This window comes from Cricetulus griseus, chromosome 2 (genome assembly GCF_003668045.3).
Source record: "Cricetulus griseus strain 17A/GY chromosome 2, alternate assembly CriGri-PICRH-1.0, whole genome shotgun sequence".
NCBI classification, from domain to species: domain Eukaryota; kingdom Metazoa; phylum Chordata; class Mammalia; order Rodentia; family Cricetidae; genus Cricetulus; species Cricetulus griseus.
This window is the reverse complement of record NC_048595.1, coordinates 128,333,358-128,353,553: the sequence shown is the minus strand read 5'-3', so window position 1 is coordinate 128,353,553 and position 20,196 is coordinate 128,333,358.

Sequence of the window (20,196 nt, the reverse complement as noted above, 5' to 3'; positions counted from 1 at the left end):
AATAAATTAAAGGGTACCTGTTAATCTTTAGAGACAGATGACACCTATTTTTCTCCCGAGACTAAAAGTGCTCATCCATCATTGATTGCTGCTTATCTGTTTTCGATACTACTTTCTCTCTCTCCTAAGGCCACTTGCTTTGGGAATTTTGATGGCTATTGTAGGTACACCCATGATTATGGTTTTATAGAATAAAGTATCATTAAAATAATATCATGAAAAGCATGCCATTAAATTTTAAAATGTTTAGGTAAATCTACAGCAAAAGAAAACTTTAAGGTCTTAGCCACACCTTGGCTATCTTGCAAAAAATCTGTGTCTTTAGGTGAGTTTCCTTTTCTCTATTATAAGCTAATTAAATTCAATTTATGAACTTTGATAGATTTTTAGGCTTGAAGAGACAAAGGCATAAGCATATTGGGGTTTCTGATTGAGTTCACTTTCTCCTTCCTTCCTTCCTTCCTTCCTTCCTTCCTTCCTTCCTTCCTTCCTTCCTTCCTTCCCTTCTTTTGCTGAAAGTAATATTTAGTATACATGGCTTGAAGTAGTATCTAGAAAATCCTGTTGAAAACTGCCTCTGAAGAAGGGGTTCTTTCTACCTTTACACATTCTTTTAGACTCATCTTAAAGGCTCTTCTGACAGTGAAAAGGTAGGTTCCTTGTTGTCTGTGACTTCCCCATTCTGATCCTCTGGTTCACTAGCTCTAAGAAACCACAAGGGACACTGTTTCTATACCCCACCACACACACCCTGCCAGCATATGTTTAGCAGCTAGGATTCAGTTAAATAAACTCCTGCATTACTGCAATATATAAAATACTGCATTTATTTATTTGTTTATTTATTTATAACAGTTAGGAGGCCTGGACAATGTATGGGGCCTCTGGAAGTGGATCAGTATTTATCCCTAGTATGCGAATGGGATTTTGGGAGCCCATTCCACATAAAGAGATACTCTCTCAGCCTAGACACACCAGAGAGGGCCTAGGCCCTGCTCCAAATGATATGATAGACATTGAAGGTCCCCCATGGAAGGCCTCACCCTCACTGGGGAGCATCAAGGGGGTGGGATAGGGATTTGAAGGGGGGGAGGTGCGAGGGAGTAGGGGAGGGAGAGGGAATTGGGATTGACATGTGAAATAAGATTGTTTCTAATTTAAATAAAAAATCTGAAAAGATTTAAAAAAAGAAAAATTCAATTTAAATTTAACTGAAAAAAAAAAAAATGCTGCTTTTCCTGCCCAGGTTTGCCAAAATTTTGCAAGTTGAAGTGTTACTATGTAAGAACTGCCATTCTCTGGTTTTACTAACGGACTAACATTATCAAAGACATTATTTTCCAAACATCACAATTTTACCAAAAGAGCCAAAGTAAGAAAAGTCAGAAGGAACCACAACAACCAAAGGCAATAGAAGAATCTAAGAATAGTACAATAAGAGGAGGTGTTAGAGTTAAGCCTCTTATGTCTTTAGGTGCCCTCGTGGAACATCATGATTAAACAGGGAAAGCCTGGGGAAGACCAGAATGGGTGCTAATGAAGAAGTCTTGAGGATTCCCCAACTAGCCTTGAGGTATCTATTAACCTTTTATTGCCTCACAGGTAAAGAGGAGGGGTGTTCTCTTAGAGACAGGGCAGAAAGACTCATTTGATTTTGCCTTGTGCCTGAAGCTTTGGGACCATGACTTGTCCCAGACTAACCTTTCAATAAGTCTTTTGCTGTTGTTGTTGTTGAGTTGCAATAAAGATAATTTTCCATGAGTAGAAATTTAATATCATTTTATAATATCTGTTCTTAAAAGATTCAGTCTGATTTGCTTCTACTTTTTATTAAAAGTTCCATTTGACATCAAGGACTGGGAGACTTGGGCAGGGATTGTTAGTTTTGTCTGTACTTCTGGGCCACTTAGAAACCTTGGAAATAAATAGTTTCTAAGACCACCTTTCTTATATTCTAAGCAAGTAAGATGGAGCCCAGGAATTAATATATTTTAAAACTCACTGACAGCAAACAATAAGAAAGCCTGCTTTTCTGGAGGAATCTAATACACAGGCAGGAAATTACATATTCCTATGGCTCATTATTTACTTTCCTATGATCATCCTACTCTTCTAATTCCAGATAGATCATTCAAAGATCTTTGTATTTCTAACTTTTATTTATGCTGGGTGATGGATATGAAATACTGTAATTGTTTATAAGAAACAGTAGCTATAGTTTAAGGTACTAAGTGATGTCAGCAACATGAATACATACCTGAAGACATTCTCACTCTGTCTTAATAATGTTAGTCTCCCTGGTCCCATTTTACTTAGTTTCACTGAACCCTTGTCTCAGTGAAAACAATTTTTTTCTTGTTGCTTGTGTTAGATTCAATGATGCTAAGATTCAAATTATGATGCTTTCCAGTGGCTTTGGGTTAGTTACTAATGCCTGAAGTAGCAATCTTCCATTTCATCTCCAGTCCAGGCTCCTATCAATTGTTACTATAGAGATAACTAGCCACCCCCTTAACAACCACCTTTGCATATCAGAAAAGTATTGGCACATCAAGGCAGGGAGATAGAGGAGATAACTGAAAAGAAAAACCTAGCATTTAATTGTGCATAGTGTTTATATACTCAGTTCCATATAGTCTTAAACTTTAACCTAAAACTGTCTATTGGTGTGTATTAATGTTAAAACAATAGTAACACACACACACACACACACAGCTCCATATTATTGCTGTTTTCTTTTGTTTTTTAACTAATGGCCACACTCTACATCCTAGGTTGGCCATTGGAGCCCACTATGTAGTCCAGACTGGCTACACACTTGTAGCAGTCCTCCTGCCTCAGCCTCTTGAATGCTAGGCTTATACATGTGAGCTACCACAGCTGGATCATATTCAGATTTTTGAAATGTTTTCTGGGTAGACACTTTTCCTAATCCTAGAAGGTCTTCAGAGATAAAGTGGAAATACAATCATAATGCATTTAGTGTAGTGAAAAGATTGCTGTAGACTCCTGACATGTCAGTAGCATCCTTATCATTTATCTTATGCAACTCTATTCATCTATAGAAAACAGACTTCATATTAACTTCTGTGGAAACCTGTCACTTCTTGATGACCCTTTCACCATTTGGTTATTTTCTACAAAAAAGCAAAATGCAATGGGTATTCATGTGTATCTACCCAATTATTTAAAGAATTATAGAGAAAGTGGGAGCTATAAATGTGTGCATCTCAAACTCGGATTGGAATTTTGACATGTTTAAGTAAGCCTTGTTAGGCACTGTTTGTAAACAGAATAAAAGAGGCCAGAGAAGCACAAACATGAAAAGAGTGGTGATGGGGGAGGTCCTTCTGTGTATATGATTGTCTTATTGGTTAATAAATAAAGTACTGTTAGCCAATAGGAAAACAAGAGAGGTGGGACTAGGAGTCAAGGAGGATTCTGGGACAGACAGGAGAAAGCGCAGAGTCACATTGTGAGCCCGGGAAGACAGGACGCTTCCGCTGGCATTCAATAAGATAATTCTTATAAAATATATAGATTTATGATAATTAAGACTGAGCTAGCAGATGAGAAATCCCAGTCATTGGCCAAGCAGCATTTGTACCTAATATAAGTCTCTGTATGTTACTTGGGACCATAACATGGCAGCGGGCGGAACTTGGGTGGCCTGGCAGAAAGTGCTCACCTGGCAGCTGGGCTCGGGTGGCTTGGTGGAAGGACTTATTGTTTCAGAGTGGGCATTGGGATGGAGAACTGAGACATTAAACCAGTGAGTACCTCTATTTATCAACATTGCAATATAAGAAGGAAAACATTCTGTGTAAGAGCTGTGCTGGTACTCTGCTCACGAGAGTCACATGTTTCCTGCAATGAAGCCTCAGAAAGAGCAGGAAGATGCCTCATGAAATGTCATGCACTGAAGCTAGTGGACTTGGAAGGAATTATTTCTCAGAAAGGTTGATTTCTAAGGTCTCATTATACTTTGTAGTCACACACACGGTGTTTTATTAAGGAAGCTTATATTCTATCATTGCAACTTGTTAACATTACGGAGGAGAAACTGTGAATTCTACAAAGTGAGTAAATATCCAAGATGTGTTTTTAGCACAATATAACATTAGCAGTCTTTTATTCTTGACCTTTCTTTAAAGGCAGTTGGCACCGATGTAGGAAAGATTTAAATTCAAATGAAGTGGTCCTTCAATCCCTATTTCTACTTTATAGGATGCCAACCATGTTGGTTATAATCACAACAAATTGCATGCATTTAACTAAGCACAAATGAAATAATTCTCCATAAGCACCCAAGCTCAAATACCCACTTAATTCTTCATAATTATAGCTTTGAGCATCAAAATTTTTATTTAAGTCTCTCCTTATGAAAGGTTTGTTTTGCCCTATTTTCACCACAGTGTAACTGCTAAATACCAAAACATAATGAAACAGACTCTCAGAACTTCAAATCTCTAGCCAATCTTTACTTTAATGGAGCAATTCACTGTGTATCCTGTAATATGAAACATTAAACTTGGCATTTCCTTGGAGTTATAAAACTTTAAAGCTCACCTATAAACAGTTATTTATGGAAAGCAAATGACATGCGACATTCTTTGTCAGGGAGAATTTGGGCGGCCTCAAAACTCTTCTGTTTCTTCTTTCAGCCATAGGCATCTGTCGACATTCACCCACCTAATCTCAAACCTTCTTTTTACTTTCTGTTTTCTCTCCACACCACGTTCTGGGGGAATGCAATGTCACAGGATGTCCCTGTGAACAGACAGACCCAGCCTTCTCTAAACATTCTTGTTTGATTTGTATCAGTGATTTAAAAATCAAGCCAGAGTATGCTTTATAATACCTTGCCAAAATTTATATATATATACAGACAAATCTGAGGAAAAGAAATTATAGAAGGGCTAACCAAGATAAAAGTCAGTAATAAAGTTTGTTCTATTCCAGTTTTGTTGATGAACCTCTTTTGTTTTGTAATATTACCTAGTAGAATATATTTGTTTCACAAATGAAAACTAAAAGAGTCTAGACAAATGATGAACTTTGAACTTATTAGACATGAATGAAAATGTATTTTTATTTTAAAAATATGGAGTCTGATATCTTATTTAGTCAAACTTAATAAGTCTTATCCATGTAGCATTAAAATATTTCAGGACTGAGGATGCTATTCAGTGTTAGAATGTTTGGTTAGCATGGATCAAGGCCCTGAAAAAAATCAGAAACTCAAATAATTCGTTGTCAACTCTGTCTCTTATGCAATTCCTAGCACTTTACTAAGATATTTAGATACATTATATCTTCAGAGCTCTTTTAAGGAAGTGTAACTAAGAAATCTGCAAATGTGTATGGGGTGCCCTTGAGGCTCTGCCCTCTGAGGAGGTGATATAATGATGTTGACATCACACAGCACACATTTATGAAAGAAACAAATACATTATTGCTCATAAGACCAATATTCATTATTTAAGCTGCTAAACCCAGCAGGTGTCCTTAGAGTTGATCCAGGCTTATTGCAGTCTATCGCAATCTTCTTAGGATAAGAAACTAAGAGATGCTAGTATTACTTATATCATGGCCTAGGGACTAAAACTTCAGCATGTTGCATGATCATCACTGTCTCACTTGTTTGAGAATTGCCTCTCAAAATGGAAGTCTTTCTCCACTGGCATGGAAATGATTTGGAATACCCCCATGCTACAAATTTAGGTTTGAATGGAGAATGTCTTTTGCTGTCAAGGTTCAAGGAGGAAAAGGAAAATGTATTCCTTTAGTTTGTGAACTCAACTCTAGTACTGCTCATATTTTCAGTGCATGATAACCACCTGTGTGCTCAGTTGGTTCTCTGGGCCATGAATGCTTTAATAGTAATCATAGCAAATTTGTACTAAGTACAAAACATGCCCTAGACCCTGCAGCATCACATCTTATAAACATTACCTTGGTAATCTTTGAAACTCAGGAAGTTAGTAGTTTAAATAGTCACTCACAGGTGAAGAACACATTCAGTTAATTAAGTAGCTCAAGCCTGCAAAGCTAATGAGTGTCACAGTGGAGATTTATTCTACCCCACTAGCCACAAAAGTTGCATTTGGTTCATTTTTCCTTTGTATTTGACCCATCCTGTGGTCATTTTGTAAGAAGTACCCTGATTTCAACTCCCCATCAATGAGAGAACCAAAGCTGCTGACTTTATACCTTTATTTTACAAGAAGATACAATGTGTTTTTAAGTTAATGGTCTTTGAAAGATATGTCAAAGCAGGAAGAATTAGGATGAACACGGGTCAGAGACAGCAATTAAAATTGCTGTCTTACAACCATCATGAAGCAAATGGGAGGAAAATCCTGGGCAAAATGTTATGACGGGATTCTATTGGTTGTTGAACACTTCCTTTTCAATATTAATGGTGAAACATAAACTAAGTGAGTGGCAATATAGCCTATGTACCTTCTCTGGGAAGTGGAAAGAGAGTATGCCATTTTTTACCATAGTTCTAAAGTCACACATTCAAACCATGTGACTCAGTGCTCTGTGCAAGTGGCTGGCTGTCTGCAAGAGCTGTTTGCTGCAAAACCACATCAATCAAGCCAGGCTCCCCCAGCTCAGAGTGCCAGAGCCATCACAATCATTAAACAGTAATGCAAATATAAAAGCAATATCTCACCTCATTAGTACTAAATATGTTGTTTATTCTTTCTTCAAGTAAAATGTTTAGAAGCCTGCATAATGAGGGTCTCGTTGACAGAGGTGTGGAATTATGAAGCTGCTAAACCCAGTGTGAAGACAGAGTGATAAAATAGATTGGATTTTGCAAGAGCTATGCTCAGAGCAAACTTGGGTGGCTGGATTCCACATTAGCACATTGTTTTGACATTCATGTGCTCAGAGACTCTATTTCATGGCGATGGGAGGGTGGTGTGACATGTGGATGGGGAAGAGAGTTTGCAGTCGGAAGTCAAAAGCTACCAGTTATGGGCAGAGAAGGAAACTGGATCAGTCTTAAAGTTATGCCCTATTTCCTAATAAGGATATTTGCATAAGAAATGCCATGTAGATGATGTGGGAACAAAAGCAAAGCCTATGGGTGAGTGAAGGCACCACTGAATGGGAATCTTTACCTGTCTGAGGTAGTGTTTGTACAACTGTGTAGTGCACTTGAAGGTCTATCCTTTGAGCTCTCTTTCAGTGTACAGCAGCATGCAGAATGCTTGAACAGTTGTCATAAATGTGCCTGTGGCTGGTGGCTATTCATGCGTGATCCTTGATAGTGTTGGTATGCTGGGATTAGGACATTTATGTTGCATGGTACCACTTTGTCTTGTGTGGAATGTCGGGCTGCCATATCTTTCTTCAGATTAATTTGCTTAAGTTTGTAGCAATCTGACCTTGCAAAACCAAATTCAGTAGAAAGGACACAAAAACCATTAGCTCCTTGAGTCCAGCAGCCTTGTGTGGCTAGTTTACATATTTCCTGACTTAGCAAGGCACATAGTACCTAGCTGAGACTCTACAAAAAAAAAATGCTGCCTGTCTGAAGAAAGGGTGAGTCCACCATAGCTCTTTTCTGTGTTTACACACCTCCTCCGGGACACTTGAAAGTTCTAGGCACTGTCTAGGAAGATTCCTAAATGGTTCTGTGAGAAAACAAAGTCAGGAAGTTTTGGTTGGGCCTAGGTTGGTTTCAACTGATATCTTCAAGCCTATTCTCCAACCCCATTTGTAGAACTGCATATATCATACTCATGAATACAGGAAGAAGAAAGGGAGCTGTGATGTCACTGAAGACAATTAACATTTTTAAAGATAATTTCACATCTCAGTGAGTACTGTTTTATTGGTGGCCAATCTTTTGCTGTTAGTCTTCTGTGATCAGTAGGAGAGTGTTTGAGGGAGAACTTCCTGTCCTTATGGACGTATGGCCTTTTCTCATGGAAAATTACTTTCCTCTGTGTGCTGAGGCTTCTAGTCCACAAAGACTAGACTTGCTTTTTTCAGGTCCTTTAATGTAGAGTAGTAGGTAGTGCCTATTTAAAGCAGTCCAAGGCTCCTAACAAACATTTAGACAAGTGCATCAATGAAGTTCCCTTATAGTGAAGATACATTTGGAACTAATTTACACACCATGAGTGTGTGTGTGTGTGTGTGTGTGTGTGTGTGTGTGTGTGTGTGTGTGTGTGTGTGTGTGAAGATATGGAATAAGGAAAATTGCAGCTTACTTGTATAAAAAATTTGTTAGCTTCATTCAGTTTCTTCTCCTGACCCCCTTAAAATGTGTTGATATTAATCAACAAGTTAATAATCCTCATCATAGTTATAACTATTGTTGTAAGTTACTTAATTATTAGTACAAGTTTCTTCTTCTTTGTTAGTGTCCCCAGTGAAGGGACAAAGATTCATCTTCCCATCCCCACCCTCAGCAGACTCAGGAGTTCCCCAGAATTTTGGAGACATCACTTAGGTCTCAAAATCAGGATTCATAGTCCAGAATCAGAGACTTTATTAAAAGTATTTTAAATAAGCTTAAGCACAAGAGTTGAGAAGAAGGCAAGGCACCCCTGGCAGTATGAGTGTGGGTTTCTGAAAAAGTCAGGGTTGTAAGGCAAACCCACATGCAAAGAATCCTCAGTGAGAGGAGCGATTGTCTCAGCATATGCTGTTTTGATGGCTCTCAAATTACATCTCCAGAGATTGCTTAAAATCCTTTTTGCTTTTGTCCCTTTGAGAAGGGACTTGTGTGAGCAGGTCCAGAGCCTCCTTTGATCTAATTAAATCTGATGAGGTGAAGCCAGGAGCAACAGTGTTACACAAGGAGTTAGTACATGGACTTTACTATAAATTAGAACATGGTAAGATCTCTAGAAAATTGGAAGTTTAAGGTGAAAAGAGAAGTTGGTAATTATGCTGTAGTTCTTACCTCACTGTGGCAAGTACTTCTATTGGACTCCAGGGCAAGGGTTTTTTTGTTCACCATCTCACATTCCCCAAAATTTCCCTGCCATTCTATCCTGCCTCATTAATTTATCCTCAAATTCATGTATCCCTAACTGGCCTATGTAGTTAAAGATGATCTTGAACTTTTGGTCCACTACTCAAGTGATGGAATTATAGGCACATTCCATCATACCCAGTTTATGTGGTACCAAGAATCCAATCAAGAACTCTGCATGGTAGGCTAGCATCATACCAGCTGATTTCTACCCTCTGCTCAGGCCATTATTACCTGTAAACTGAATATTCAAAATGCTTTAGTATGTATATTTGGGTGCCTGCTTTATTTACTTTGTTTTTTTTTTCCCATTAAAGTCGGTTCAATGGCTAAGGTCTCTGAATGGGATAAAAATAAAACACAACATTCTAAAAATGGAGAAAAACACTGTTATTTCATTGATTTTAATATATTAATTTCACATATTCTTATGCTTAATAATGAGTATGTGTTTTCAGAAAGAAAGAGATAAAGAGAAAGAGAAAGAAAGATAGAAATGAAGAAAGAAAATAGATGATAGATAAAACCTGCACACTCATTATCATCCTGGTACCTGCATATATATAATATATATATATATATATATATATATATAATATATATACATATATATATATATATATATATCCCTTCTGGATTTTAGTTTCATACCTGATATATTCAGAGATTATAAGAGGCAATTACTCCCCATTACAAAATAAAGAACTTTATCCCATTTCAAAAGGTCAGCAAAGCTTAAAATTAGGTTAATCATGCAGACAATGTGAACAATCCCTAGTACTGATATTTAATTAACTTCCTATTCCAAAAGTGTGTGGAAAGACTTTAGATGCTGTAATGAGAATACTAGGGTAGCAGGCACTGTGGTTTTTATCAGTGTTACCAATACTACTTTCCTTGTACATAAGAACTTAGAAACATTACCTTCTTTATCCAACTCTAAATATTTGAACTCCAACACCAAATCCAAGTGTCTTTCATTATCTGAACCCCACATTCTCACTATCCTAACTGAACATTTACACTTAGTACTACAGCCTGGGCAGTTAGCATATGATCCTGATTCCTTGTTTCTCTATAGACTTCAGTGTCCAGAGAACAAGGATTTTGGTTTTAATTTTTAATTTATTTTTATTTTTTATTGAGAACAGATTCTTCTCTCATGCAATACATCCCAACCGCAGTTTCCACTCCCTCCACTCTTCTTAGCCTTCCCTCCATTTCCCCTCTCCCCCAAACTTAGTCTACCTACCCATTTCCTCTTTAGAAAAGAGCAGGCAGCCAAAAGACAACAGGCAAACACAACAAAGAAGATACATTAAGACAAGGCGAAAGCCCTTGTATCAAGGCTGGAAAGGCAACCCAAAAGGGGGAAAAGAGTCCCAAGAGCAGGCAAAAGAGTCAGCGATACAAGTGCTCCCACTATTAGGAATTCTATAACAACATCAAGCTAACAGCCATAACATATACAGAAGACCTGATACAGATCCATGCAGGCCTCATGCTTGTTGCTTCTGTCTCTGTGAGCCCATATGAGCCCTGCTTAGTTGATTTGTTGGGGCATGGTCTCCCAATATCCTCCATCCCCTCTGACTCCTACAGTCTTTTCTACCTCCTTTTCCACAGAGTTCCTGATGTCTGAGAGGAGGGCCCAATAAAGAACTCCAATTTAGACTCTTTGAGCATAATATCTGGCCATAGTTCTCTGTACCTGTTCCCATCTGCTGCTGGAGGAAGCCTCTCTGATAATGAATGAACAAGGCCAAGGCAACAATCTATGAGTATAGGAGGATATCGTTAGGAATTAATTCATTATTAATTTTTAATTACTATTATTATTGCCAGTTGTGTTTGGTTCTATCCATTATCTAATTCCTGGACACACAGGAAGTGTAGGGCATGGGCTCCCTCTTGTGGTATGCCCCCAAGTTAAACCAAACATTGGTTGGCTTAAGTTCTGCACCACCATTGCCCCAGCACATCTTTTAGGCAGGGCAGATTAGAGGTTGTGGGCTTTGTCGCTGGGTTAGTGTCCAGTTTTTTCTTTCTATAGCTTTTAGAGTATCTCCCCACACCAAAGAGATTAGAACATAGCAGTGAAGTCTCCATTCAGGCACCCCCTAGACCTCTCTACATTCAATGAGCTGTGTAGAAGAACCTGTATCCACGCCTGCTTAGGGGCTGGCTACAGGTCTGCCTGACCACACCTTCAAGGGCATGGTCAGGGTGATGTAGAGTAAGAGTTTCAGTTGGCTGGGTTCACTTTCGTTTTTCCCTTTTGGCTTGCTGTACAGACTGCTGCCACGCTGGCTGGCTAGGTCGCTCTGTAAGTAAGGCTTTTCCCTATTAAATACCCTTATATTTCTACCTGGCTCCGTATTTGTAATTTCCCACTTTAGAGCTGTGTTGAATTTTACTCAGCAATGGGGCCCTGCTGTCAGGTTTTAGCGAGCTACCCTCTGTTCTAGAATCATTCTGGGTTGGTTAGGGATTTCCATGGGTCCCCGTGGTCAACAATTTAACCAAATAAGCACAGTCCTACTGCTGGAAGCTTTGCTTGGATACAAAAGAAGGCCAGTTCAGACTCCATATCTTCTATTACTAGAAGTCCTCACTAGGGTTACCCTGATAGATTCCAAGAAGTTCCACTGCACTAGCTTTCTACGCTATTCACCAAATGCCTCCCAACTTCAGTTGTTTTCCCTGTACAATATCCCCCACACAATCCTCATCTTATCCCTCCCTCTGCCATCCCCCAGTTCAGCCATGAAATCTATTATTTTCCTTTTCCAGGGAGATTCAAGCATTCCCCTGCCTCAGAGCCCTCTTTGTTTACCTAGCCTCTCTGGGTCTATGGATTGTAGCATGATTATGATTTTTGTTTGTTTGTTTGTTTTTTGGGACACGGTTTCTCTGTGGTTTTGGAGGCTGTCCTGGAACTAGCTCTTGTAGACCAGGCTGGTCTCGAACTCACAGAGATCCACCTGCCTCTGCCTCCTGAGTGCTGGGATTAAAGGCGTGTGCCACCACCGCCCAGCTTGCATGATTATGACTTACTTAATAACTAATATCCACTTATAAGAAAGTTTGATTTTCTGGGTCTGAGTTATCTCACTCAGAATTCTTGTTTCTAGCTCCATTCATTTATCTTCTAATTGCATGCTGTAATTTATAACAACTAAGTAATACTCCATTTGTGTAAATGCACCTCGTTTTCTTTATCCATTCTTCAATTGAGGAATATATAGGTTGTTTCCAGATTGTCCATATATTAAATAAAGTTGCTATCAACATAGTTGAACAAGGGTCCTTGTTGTAGGATCCAGCGACCTTTGGGTATATGCCCAAGAGTGGTTTTGAGGTAGATCAATTCACAACTTTCTGAGGAACTGTCACATTGATTACCATTGTGGATATACAAGTTTTCACCCCAATAGCAATGGAGGAGTGTTCTGAGCACAGGGATTTTAAAGGCAAAGCCCAAAAAGTTTTATTTTTTTTAATCACTTATATGTCTCTACAACCCTTCTGGAGGAAATGTATGATGTATAGCTTCAGAGAGATTTGATTGACTATCACATAGTTGCTAACCTGAATGAGAAAACACACTTCTCAAAGAAGTCAACATTTAAGAATGTAGAAGATTTTGTCAAAGCTTTTTCAGCATCTAGTGAGATGATTATGTGATTTTTCTTTCTCAGCTTGTTTATATGGTGGATTACATTGATGGATTTTTATATGTTGAACCATCCCTGCATCACTCTGATGAAGCCAACTTGATCAAGGTGGATGATTTTTTCATGATAAAGATTTTGGAGAGATCAGGAATAGCAGGAACATACCTAAACATAATAAAAAGCAATATACAGCAAACCAACGGCTAACATCAAACTAAATGGAAAGAAAATCAACATGATTCCTCTAAAATCAGGAACAAGACAAGGCTGTCTGTCCATTTTCTCAGTATCTCTTCAATATTGTATTTGATGTTCTAGCTACCGCAATAAGACAACAAACAGAGATAAATGGGATACAAATTGGAAATGAAGAAGTCAAATTTTCACTATTTGCAGATGATATGATAGTTTACATAAGTGACCCAAAAATTCTACCAGGGAACTCCTACAGTTGATTAATACTTTCAGCAAAGTGACAGGATACAAGATTAATTAAAAAAATAGTAGCCCTACTCTACACAGAAGATAAATGGGCTGAGAAAGAAATCATAGAAACATCTCCCTAATAGCCACAAACAATATAAAATACCGTGGGGTAACAATAACCAAGAAACTGAAACACCAGTATCAAAAGAACTTTGAGTCTTTAAAGAAAGAAATGAAAGAAGATACCACAAAATGGAAAGATCTCCCATGCTCTTGGATAGGTAGGATCAACATAGTAAAATGGCAATCTTGCCAAAAGCAATCTATAGATTCAATGCAATCCCTATCAAAAACCCAGCACAATTCTTCACAGACCTTGAAAGAACAATTCTCAACTTTATATGGAATAACAAAAGACCCAGGATAGCCAAAACAACACTGTACAATAAAGGAACTTCTGGAGGCATCACCATCCCTGACTTCATGTTCTATTATAGAGCTATAGTTCCTAAAACAGCTGGGTATTGGCACGAAAATAGGTAGGCCAATGGAATAAAATTGAAAACCCTGATATTAACCCTGATTTTTGACAAAGAAGCTAAAATTATCCAATGAAAAAAAAAGAAGGCATCTTCAACACATGGTGCTGGCAAACTGCATGCTGGCTTGTAGAAGATTGCAGATAGTTCCATATCTATAGCCATGCACAAAACTTAAGTCCAAATGGATCAAAGACCTCAACATAAATCCAGCCACACTGTACCTCTTAGAAGAGAAGGTAGGTATAAATTGGTATAGGAGCCCACTTCCTGAACATAACACCAGTAGCACAGACATTGAGATCAACAATGAATAAATGGCAACTCCTGAAACCGAGAAGCTTTTGTAAGGCAAAGGACACACTCAACAAGACAAAATGGCAGCCCACAGAATGGGGCTTCCTCACATCTGACAGAGGGCTGATTTCCAAAATATACAAAGAACTCAAGAATCTAGTCCCCAAATCACCAAATAATGCAATTAAAAAGTGGGTTACAGAACTAGATAGTCAATTCTCAAAAGAGGAATCTAAAATGGCTGAAAGACAAATGAGAAAGTGCTCATCATACTTAGCCATCAGGGAAATACAAATCAAAAAAACGCTGGGATACCATTTTACTCCTGTCAGAATGACTAAAATAAAAAATATCAATGACATTTTATGCTGGAGAGGATGTAGAGAAAGGGGAACACTCCTCCACTGCTGGTGGGAGTGCAAACTCAAACAGCCACTTTGGAAATCAGTATGGCAACTCCTCAGGAAAATGGGAATCAGTCTACCACAAGATCCAGCAATTCCACTCTTAGGCATGTACGCAAAAGATGCACATTCACACAACAAGGACATTTGTTCAACTATGTTCATAGCAGTATTATTTGTAATAGCCAGAACCTGGAAGCAACCTAGATGCTCCTCAACTGAAGAATGGATAGAGAAAATGTGATACATTTACACAATGGAGTACTACTGGGTGGGAAAAAAATGGAGTCTTGAAATTCACAGGCAAATGGATGGAACAAGAAGAAACCATCCTGAATGAGGTAACCCAGTCACAAAAAGACAAAAATGGTGTGTACTCTACTCATAAATGGGTTTTAGATATAGAGCAAAGGAGTATCAGACTACAATCCATACCACCAGAGAAGCTAGGGAACAAGGAGGACTCTAACAGAGACTTACATGGTCCCCCAGAGAAGGGAAAAGAGACAAGATCTACTGAGCTAATGGGAGCATGGGGTAGGGGAAAGGGAGTTAGGAGAAAGAGAAGGGGCGAAGAGGAGGGGAGAGGAGGGCAGGAAGATCAAGTCAGGGGAAGAATAGAGGAGAGCAAGAAAATAGATACCACAATAGACGGAGCCATTATAGGTTTAAAAAGAAATCTGGCACTGGGGAAATGTCCAGTGATCTATAAGGTTGACCCCAATTAACAATATAAGAAACAGTGGAGAAGGATACTTTAAATGCCCTTCTCTGACTATGAGTTTGATGACTACTTTATATGCCATCCCAGAGCCTTCATCAAGTAGCTGATGGAAGCAAAAGCAGACACCCACAGCTAAACACTGATATGAACTCTGGAATCCAGTTGCAGAGAGGGAGGAGTGATGAGCAAAGGTGTCAAGACCAGGCATAACCAGGATAAACCCACAGAAACATCTGACTTGAACTAGGGGAGCTCATGAACCCCAGACTAAAAGCTGGGTATCCAGAATAGGTCTGTTCCATGAAGGAGGATGTCAGTTTGGAGGTCTGGCTAATCTATGCAGCCTCTGGTAGTGGATCACTATTTATTCCTAGTATGCAAATGGACTTTGGGAACCCAATCCATGTAGGATACTCTCTCAGCCTAGACACACAGGGGGAGGGCTGCTCCAAATGATGTGACAGACTTTGAAGATCCCCCCCAAAAGCAGATAGGATAGGGAGGCTGGTGGGGGGCAGGGGAGGAGAGGAAGGAGAGGGGACTGGGATTGACATGTAAAAGCAACTTGTTTCTAATTTAATTTAAATTAAAAAAGTGAAAAAGAGAGTGTTGAGGGCAGGTAATTACTACTCCAGACATTTTAGAATAAAATGTATTTGGCTTTTCTTAGACACATTTTATTAGATAAGCATGCAGTCAATTGAAGGCAGTGACAACTAAAGTCAGTTTAAAGATACAAGAGACTCAACGACATTGTCATGGAAGATTTCTGATCCCAGGGCTTAGGATTTTTAAAGAAGTCAATGTCAAATAGATGTAGAGGTCAGTCCAGAAGGCGAGGAAGGATGCCAATGTTAATGTTGCTGAGACTCGTCTAAACAATCTGTGGGAAAAGAATGTTGATGTGTAGACTTTATAAGCTGTAGTTTCACAGAAAAGTTCTCCTAATGTCCTTGCTACATCTTGAACAGAAGATAGCAGGAAGTTTATTGTCACATTAAGGGAATCTTGAGAAAAAGACCTCAAAGCCCACCCAACAGTGATACACTTCCTCCAACAAAGCTACATCTCCTAATAGAGATCCTCTCTTTGGGGGCCATTTTCTTTCAAACCATCACAAAATGTCAAAGTACACTTTTAAATTAGGAGACAAAGATTTTTTTCAGAGAATGGGACTGGCTCTTTTCTATGCATTATCATAAGAAGAGTAAATATTGCTCTCTATAACTTTTACCCTGCAAGTGTAGACTACATGGAGATTTCATGGGACAGTGCTAGATCCCATGGGATAAGAAGCAAGTTTCAGTAAGTGTGCTGTGGATGTGCCTGTCTTTTGCCCCAAGACAAAGTTCTGGTAAGCCATACACACCTCAGTCTTTATTAAAGTCCTACTTGGTGCCATCACATCTGGAAACATTTGGGACTATCACATAGTTCAGTGAGGACTATGATTAGTGAGCAGCTTTTCCTCAAGTGGCCATTTAGGTGACCAAGCTCTTTCCATCTTATGACTCAATCATGTAGGGACTTGGTATCTGGTATCTTAAGGGGAAGACAAGAATATGAAAAAGCATACCTGCTTCTTATATATTCCAGTGTAGAACAAAATTTATTATTTCATGTCAACTGGCAAGAAAACTCTAATATCACCAACTAGGTAAGAGTGGGAGGTAGTACATTTTATTTATTGTTTGCTTATATACTGTTAATTTGTTACCATTGTAAACTATGATAGTATGTTATTTATAGGTTTCACAGAGATGTTATAGGTATACGATACAAAATATTAAATTGAGATAACTTATTTATTATTTCATATGCTTACTTTGTTATTAAGAGCATTTTAGACTTACTCTTAGAAATTTTGAAATCCATAATAAATTATTGATTTCAGACACACAACACACTCCAGGTACTCCTCTTTTCTGACTGAAAGTATCTGTGCTTTAGCTAACTGTTTTTTCCACTTTCCAGTTGTTCCAGAGACTGATAATCACAATTCTAATCTTTGCTTCTCATTTAAATTCTTTTAGATCCATATATAGTAATATCATATGGTACCTTTGCTTTTGGACCTAATATATTTTACTCAGTGTTGTATCCTTTAGCTCCCTTTCTGCTGTCCCAAAGGAAAACTGCTGTGGGATATTGGTGGACTTTGTAAAGTTGTATTGCTGTGATTGGTGTAATAAAAAGCTGAATATCCAGTAGCTAGTCAAGAGGCATAGGAGGGACTTCAGGCAGAGACTGAATTCTGGGAAAAAGAAAGGTGGAGTTGCTAGCTAGATGCCAATGGGACCTGGAACAAATCCAACATATGGGACAGAGGAAAAGTAAGTGAACCATGTGATAGAATTTAGATTAATAGAAACAGTTAATTAAGTTATAAGAGCTTGTTAGAAAAAAAAGCCTTAGAGATGACTTAGCTTTCATAATTAATAACAAGTCTCCATGTTGTTATTTGCTGGCTGCTGGTCCTGAGGAGAAAGCTTGCTACAGGAAATTTTCTTAAAAAATGATAAAAAAAGGCAGAATGGAATTACATTGGGCATCTAAGTTATGGTTGATGTTTATTTTTGTCATTGGTTGGTTTCATATCGATAGTGATTTTAATGTGCTGATTTCGTAGTCATTGGCTATATGCTTAAATGTAAGATTGCTTGATCTTATGATGAGTCTTGTTTTATAACTAATTTTTCTCACTAGCACTTATACCAGTTCCCCCTTTAAAAATAATATCACCAATACATGCTTTAGTTTTCATTTTTAGTGATAGCTATTTTGATAAGTATTCATGCTGGGAGTTAAACACAGAGAATTTAAAGAACTCTAGGGATACCCTCACATTGTGGTTTTAATATACATTTTTCTAATGATTAGTATTGGATAGATTTTAACATACCTAATGTCCATTTGTGGGTCTTCTTTCGAGAAATAGCTATCTAGATCATTTCTCCATATTGATTCAATTAATTTGCTTTATTTCCATTGCATTGCCTGTGTACTTCTGTATATAAGATGATGTTAATGTCTCATCAGCAAAATGATTCACACATATCTCTTCCTAAGTAATATGTTGTCTGTTTATCAGCCTGTTGTTTCTTTTTTTCTTTCTTTCTTTTTTTTTCTTTTTTTCTTTTTGGTTTTTCGAGACAGGGTTTCTCTGTGGCTTTGGAGGCTGTCCTGGAACTAGCTCTTGTAGATCAGGCTGGTCTCGAACTCACAGAGATCCGCCTGCCTCTGCCTCCCATGTGCTGGGATTAAAGGCGTGTGCCACCAACGCCTGGCTTTTTTTTTTTTTAAGTTTTTGTTGTTGTTGTTGTTGTTTCTTATAATGTTCAGAGCTATGTTATTTGATGCAGTCCTACTTACCTATTGTTACTTTTGTTGTCTGAGGATTTGTGGTCAAATTCAAAATAATCACTGTCCAGATCAAATCTCTGCAATATTCCCTCGCTGTTTCCTTTGGGTATTTTTATAGTTTCAAGCTTTTCCTAGTGTATATTTATTTGTGTTGTGAAATGGGCATCCAAAACATTCATGCTTTCTTTCTTTTTTTAATACACATGACATAATTCTTTTTTAATCTTTTTTATTTTAAAACTCCTTTTCTCATTTTGCATACCAATCCCAGTTCCCATTCCCTCCCCTCCTCCTGCTACACCCACTTCCCTCATTTCCTCACCCCCTATCCAATCCTCAGAGAGGGTAAGGTTTCCCATGGGGAGTCAAGGAAGTCTGACATGTCACTTTGAGGTAGCATGGCCCTGGTTCACCAACATGGCAACAGGTGGTGGCCCAGACCCCTGCCATTCTTGTGGCCTTTGGTGGCAACATGGGTCATAGATGTCAACACAAAACCTGGTTGCAGTAGATCTAAGGACTCAGGAATGGCCCCCTGGCAGCAGCCTGGGCCTGGATATCACCCTGGCCCTGGGTTGCAAGCAGGCCACCCACATCAGCCAACTCTTCACCACCTTCGCTTCTTCAGTTTCACCACTTTTCACAGCACACGAACTGTGTGTGTGTGCTCTGTTTCTCTTTCTCTCCCGTTTCTCCACTACACATCTACTCATCATAATGGTGCTGGCCAGGCCTATGGATGCCTTCAGCTGACTGGGAATGTGAGAACCCAGTCTGGCCCCATGGATGTCATTCACCCAGCTGAGCCAAGTCTCTTTGTGTTTTCTAGGCATTATTTCTGAAGAGACTACCCTTTTCTCACGATGTGTTCTTGATACTTGTGTTGGAAATGGATAAGTGTGCTGGCTCACACTGGTTGCACCAGTCCTTGTATCTATTGTTTATGCTATCTAATGACTATAATTGTGTAATATAGTTTGAAACCAAGCAATGTGATAATTGCAGCTCTTCTTTTTGCTTAAGATCACATTATCTACTCAGGTTTTTTTTTGTGATTGATATCAATTTCAATTTCTTAAATATTTCTGAGAAAATTGGCATTAGGATACTAGCAAGGATTATATTAGATTTGTAATCTGTAGATTTATTTGTTGGCAAAGATATTTTTAGCAATATTAAATTTTTTAATCCATGAGCACAGAACATCTTCCCATTTGTTTGTCTTCTTTAATTTCTTTCACAAATATTTTACACATTTCAGTGAAATATAGCAGCAATGCTTGGCAATTGACAAAGTCAAGTGTTAGGGATATTGTGCGATAAATATTTATATGCCTACATTTGTTCAGATGCTGATATCCAGAATAAACAAGGAGCCAAAAAAAAAAACCAGTAAAAGGAAAACAAAGAACCCGGGTTAAAAGCAGGGAAAAAGATGATACACATTTCTTAAATAACACAAAGCAAGTACAAGAGTCAACATTAATGATGTTCAGCACCACTGAGAACAAAACCACAGTGATGTCACCATGCTTCTGCTAGGAGTGCTCTTATTGGTAAGCTGCAGCTGTGTTCTGTAGCCCTGCTGCCTTTCTCAAATAGTTCTCCTGGTGATGCGCTGTAACTCTTTAGCCTTTCTTCACTCTCTGTCATTATTTCTTTTGTGCATTCTTTCTGTGCTCACAGAACACTCCACTTGCTTGAATCTATGCTAGAATTGTCTATGGAATTCTTCAGTGAACTATATTCTTTTTCACTCAAA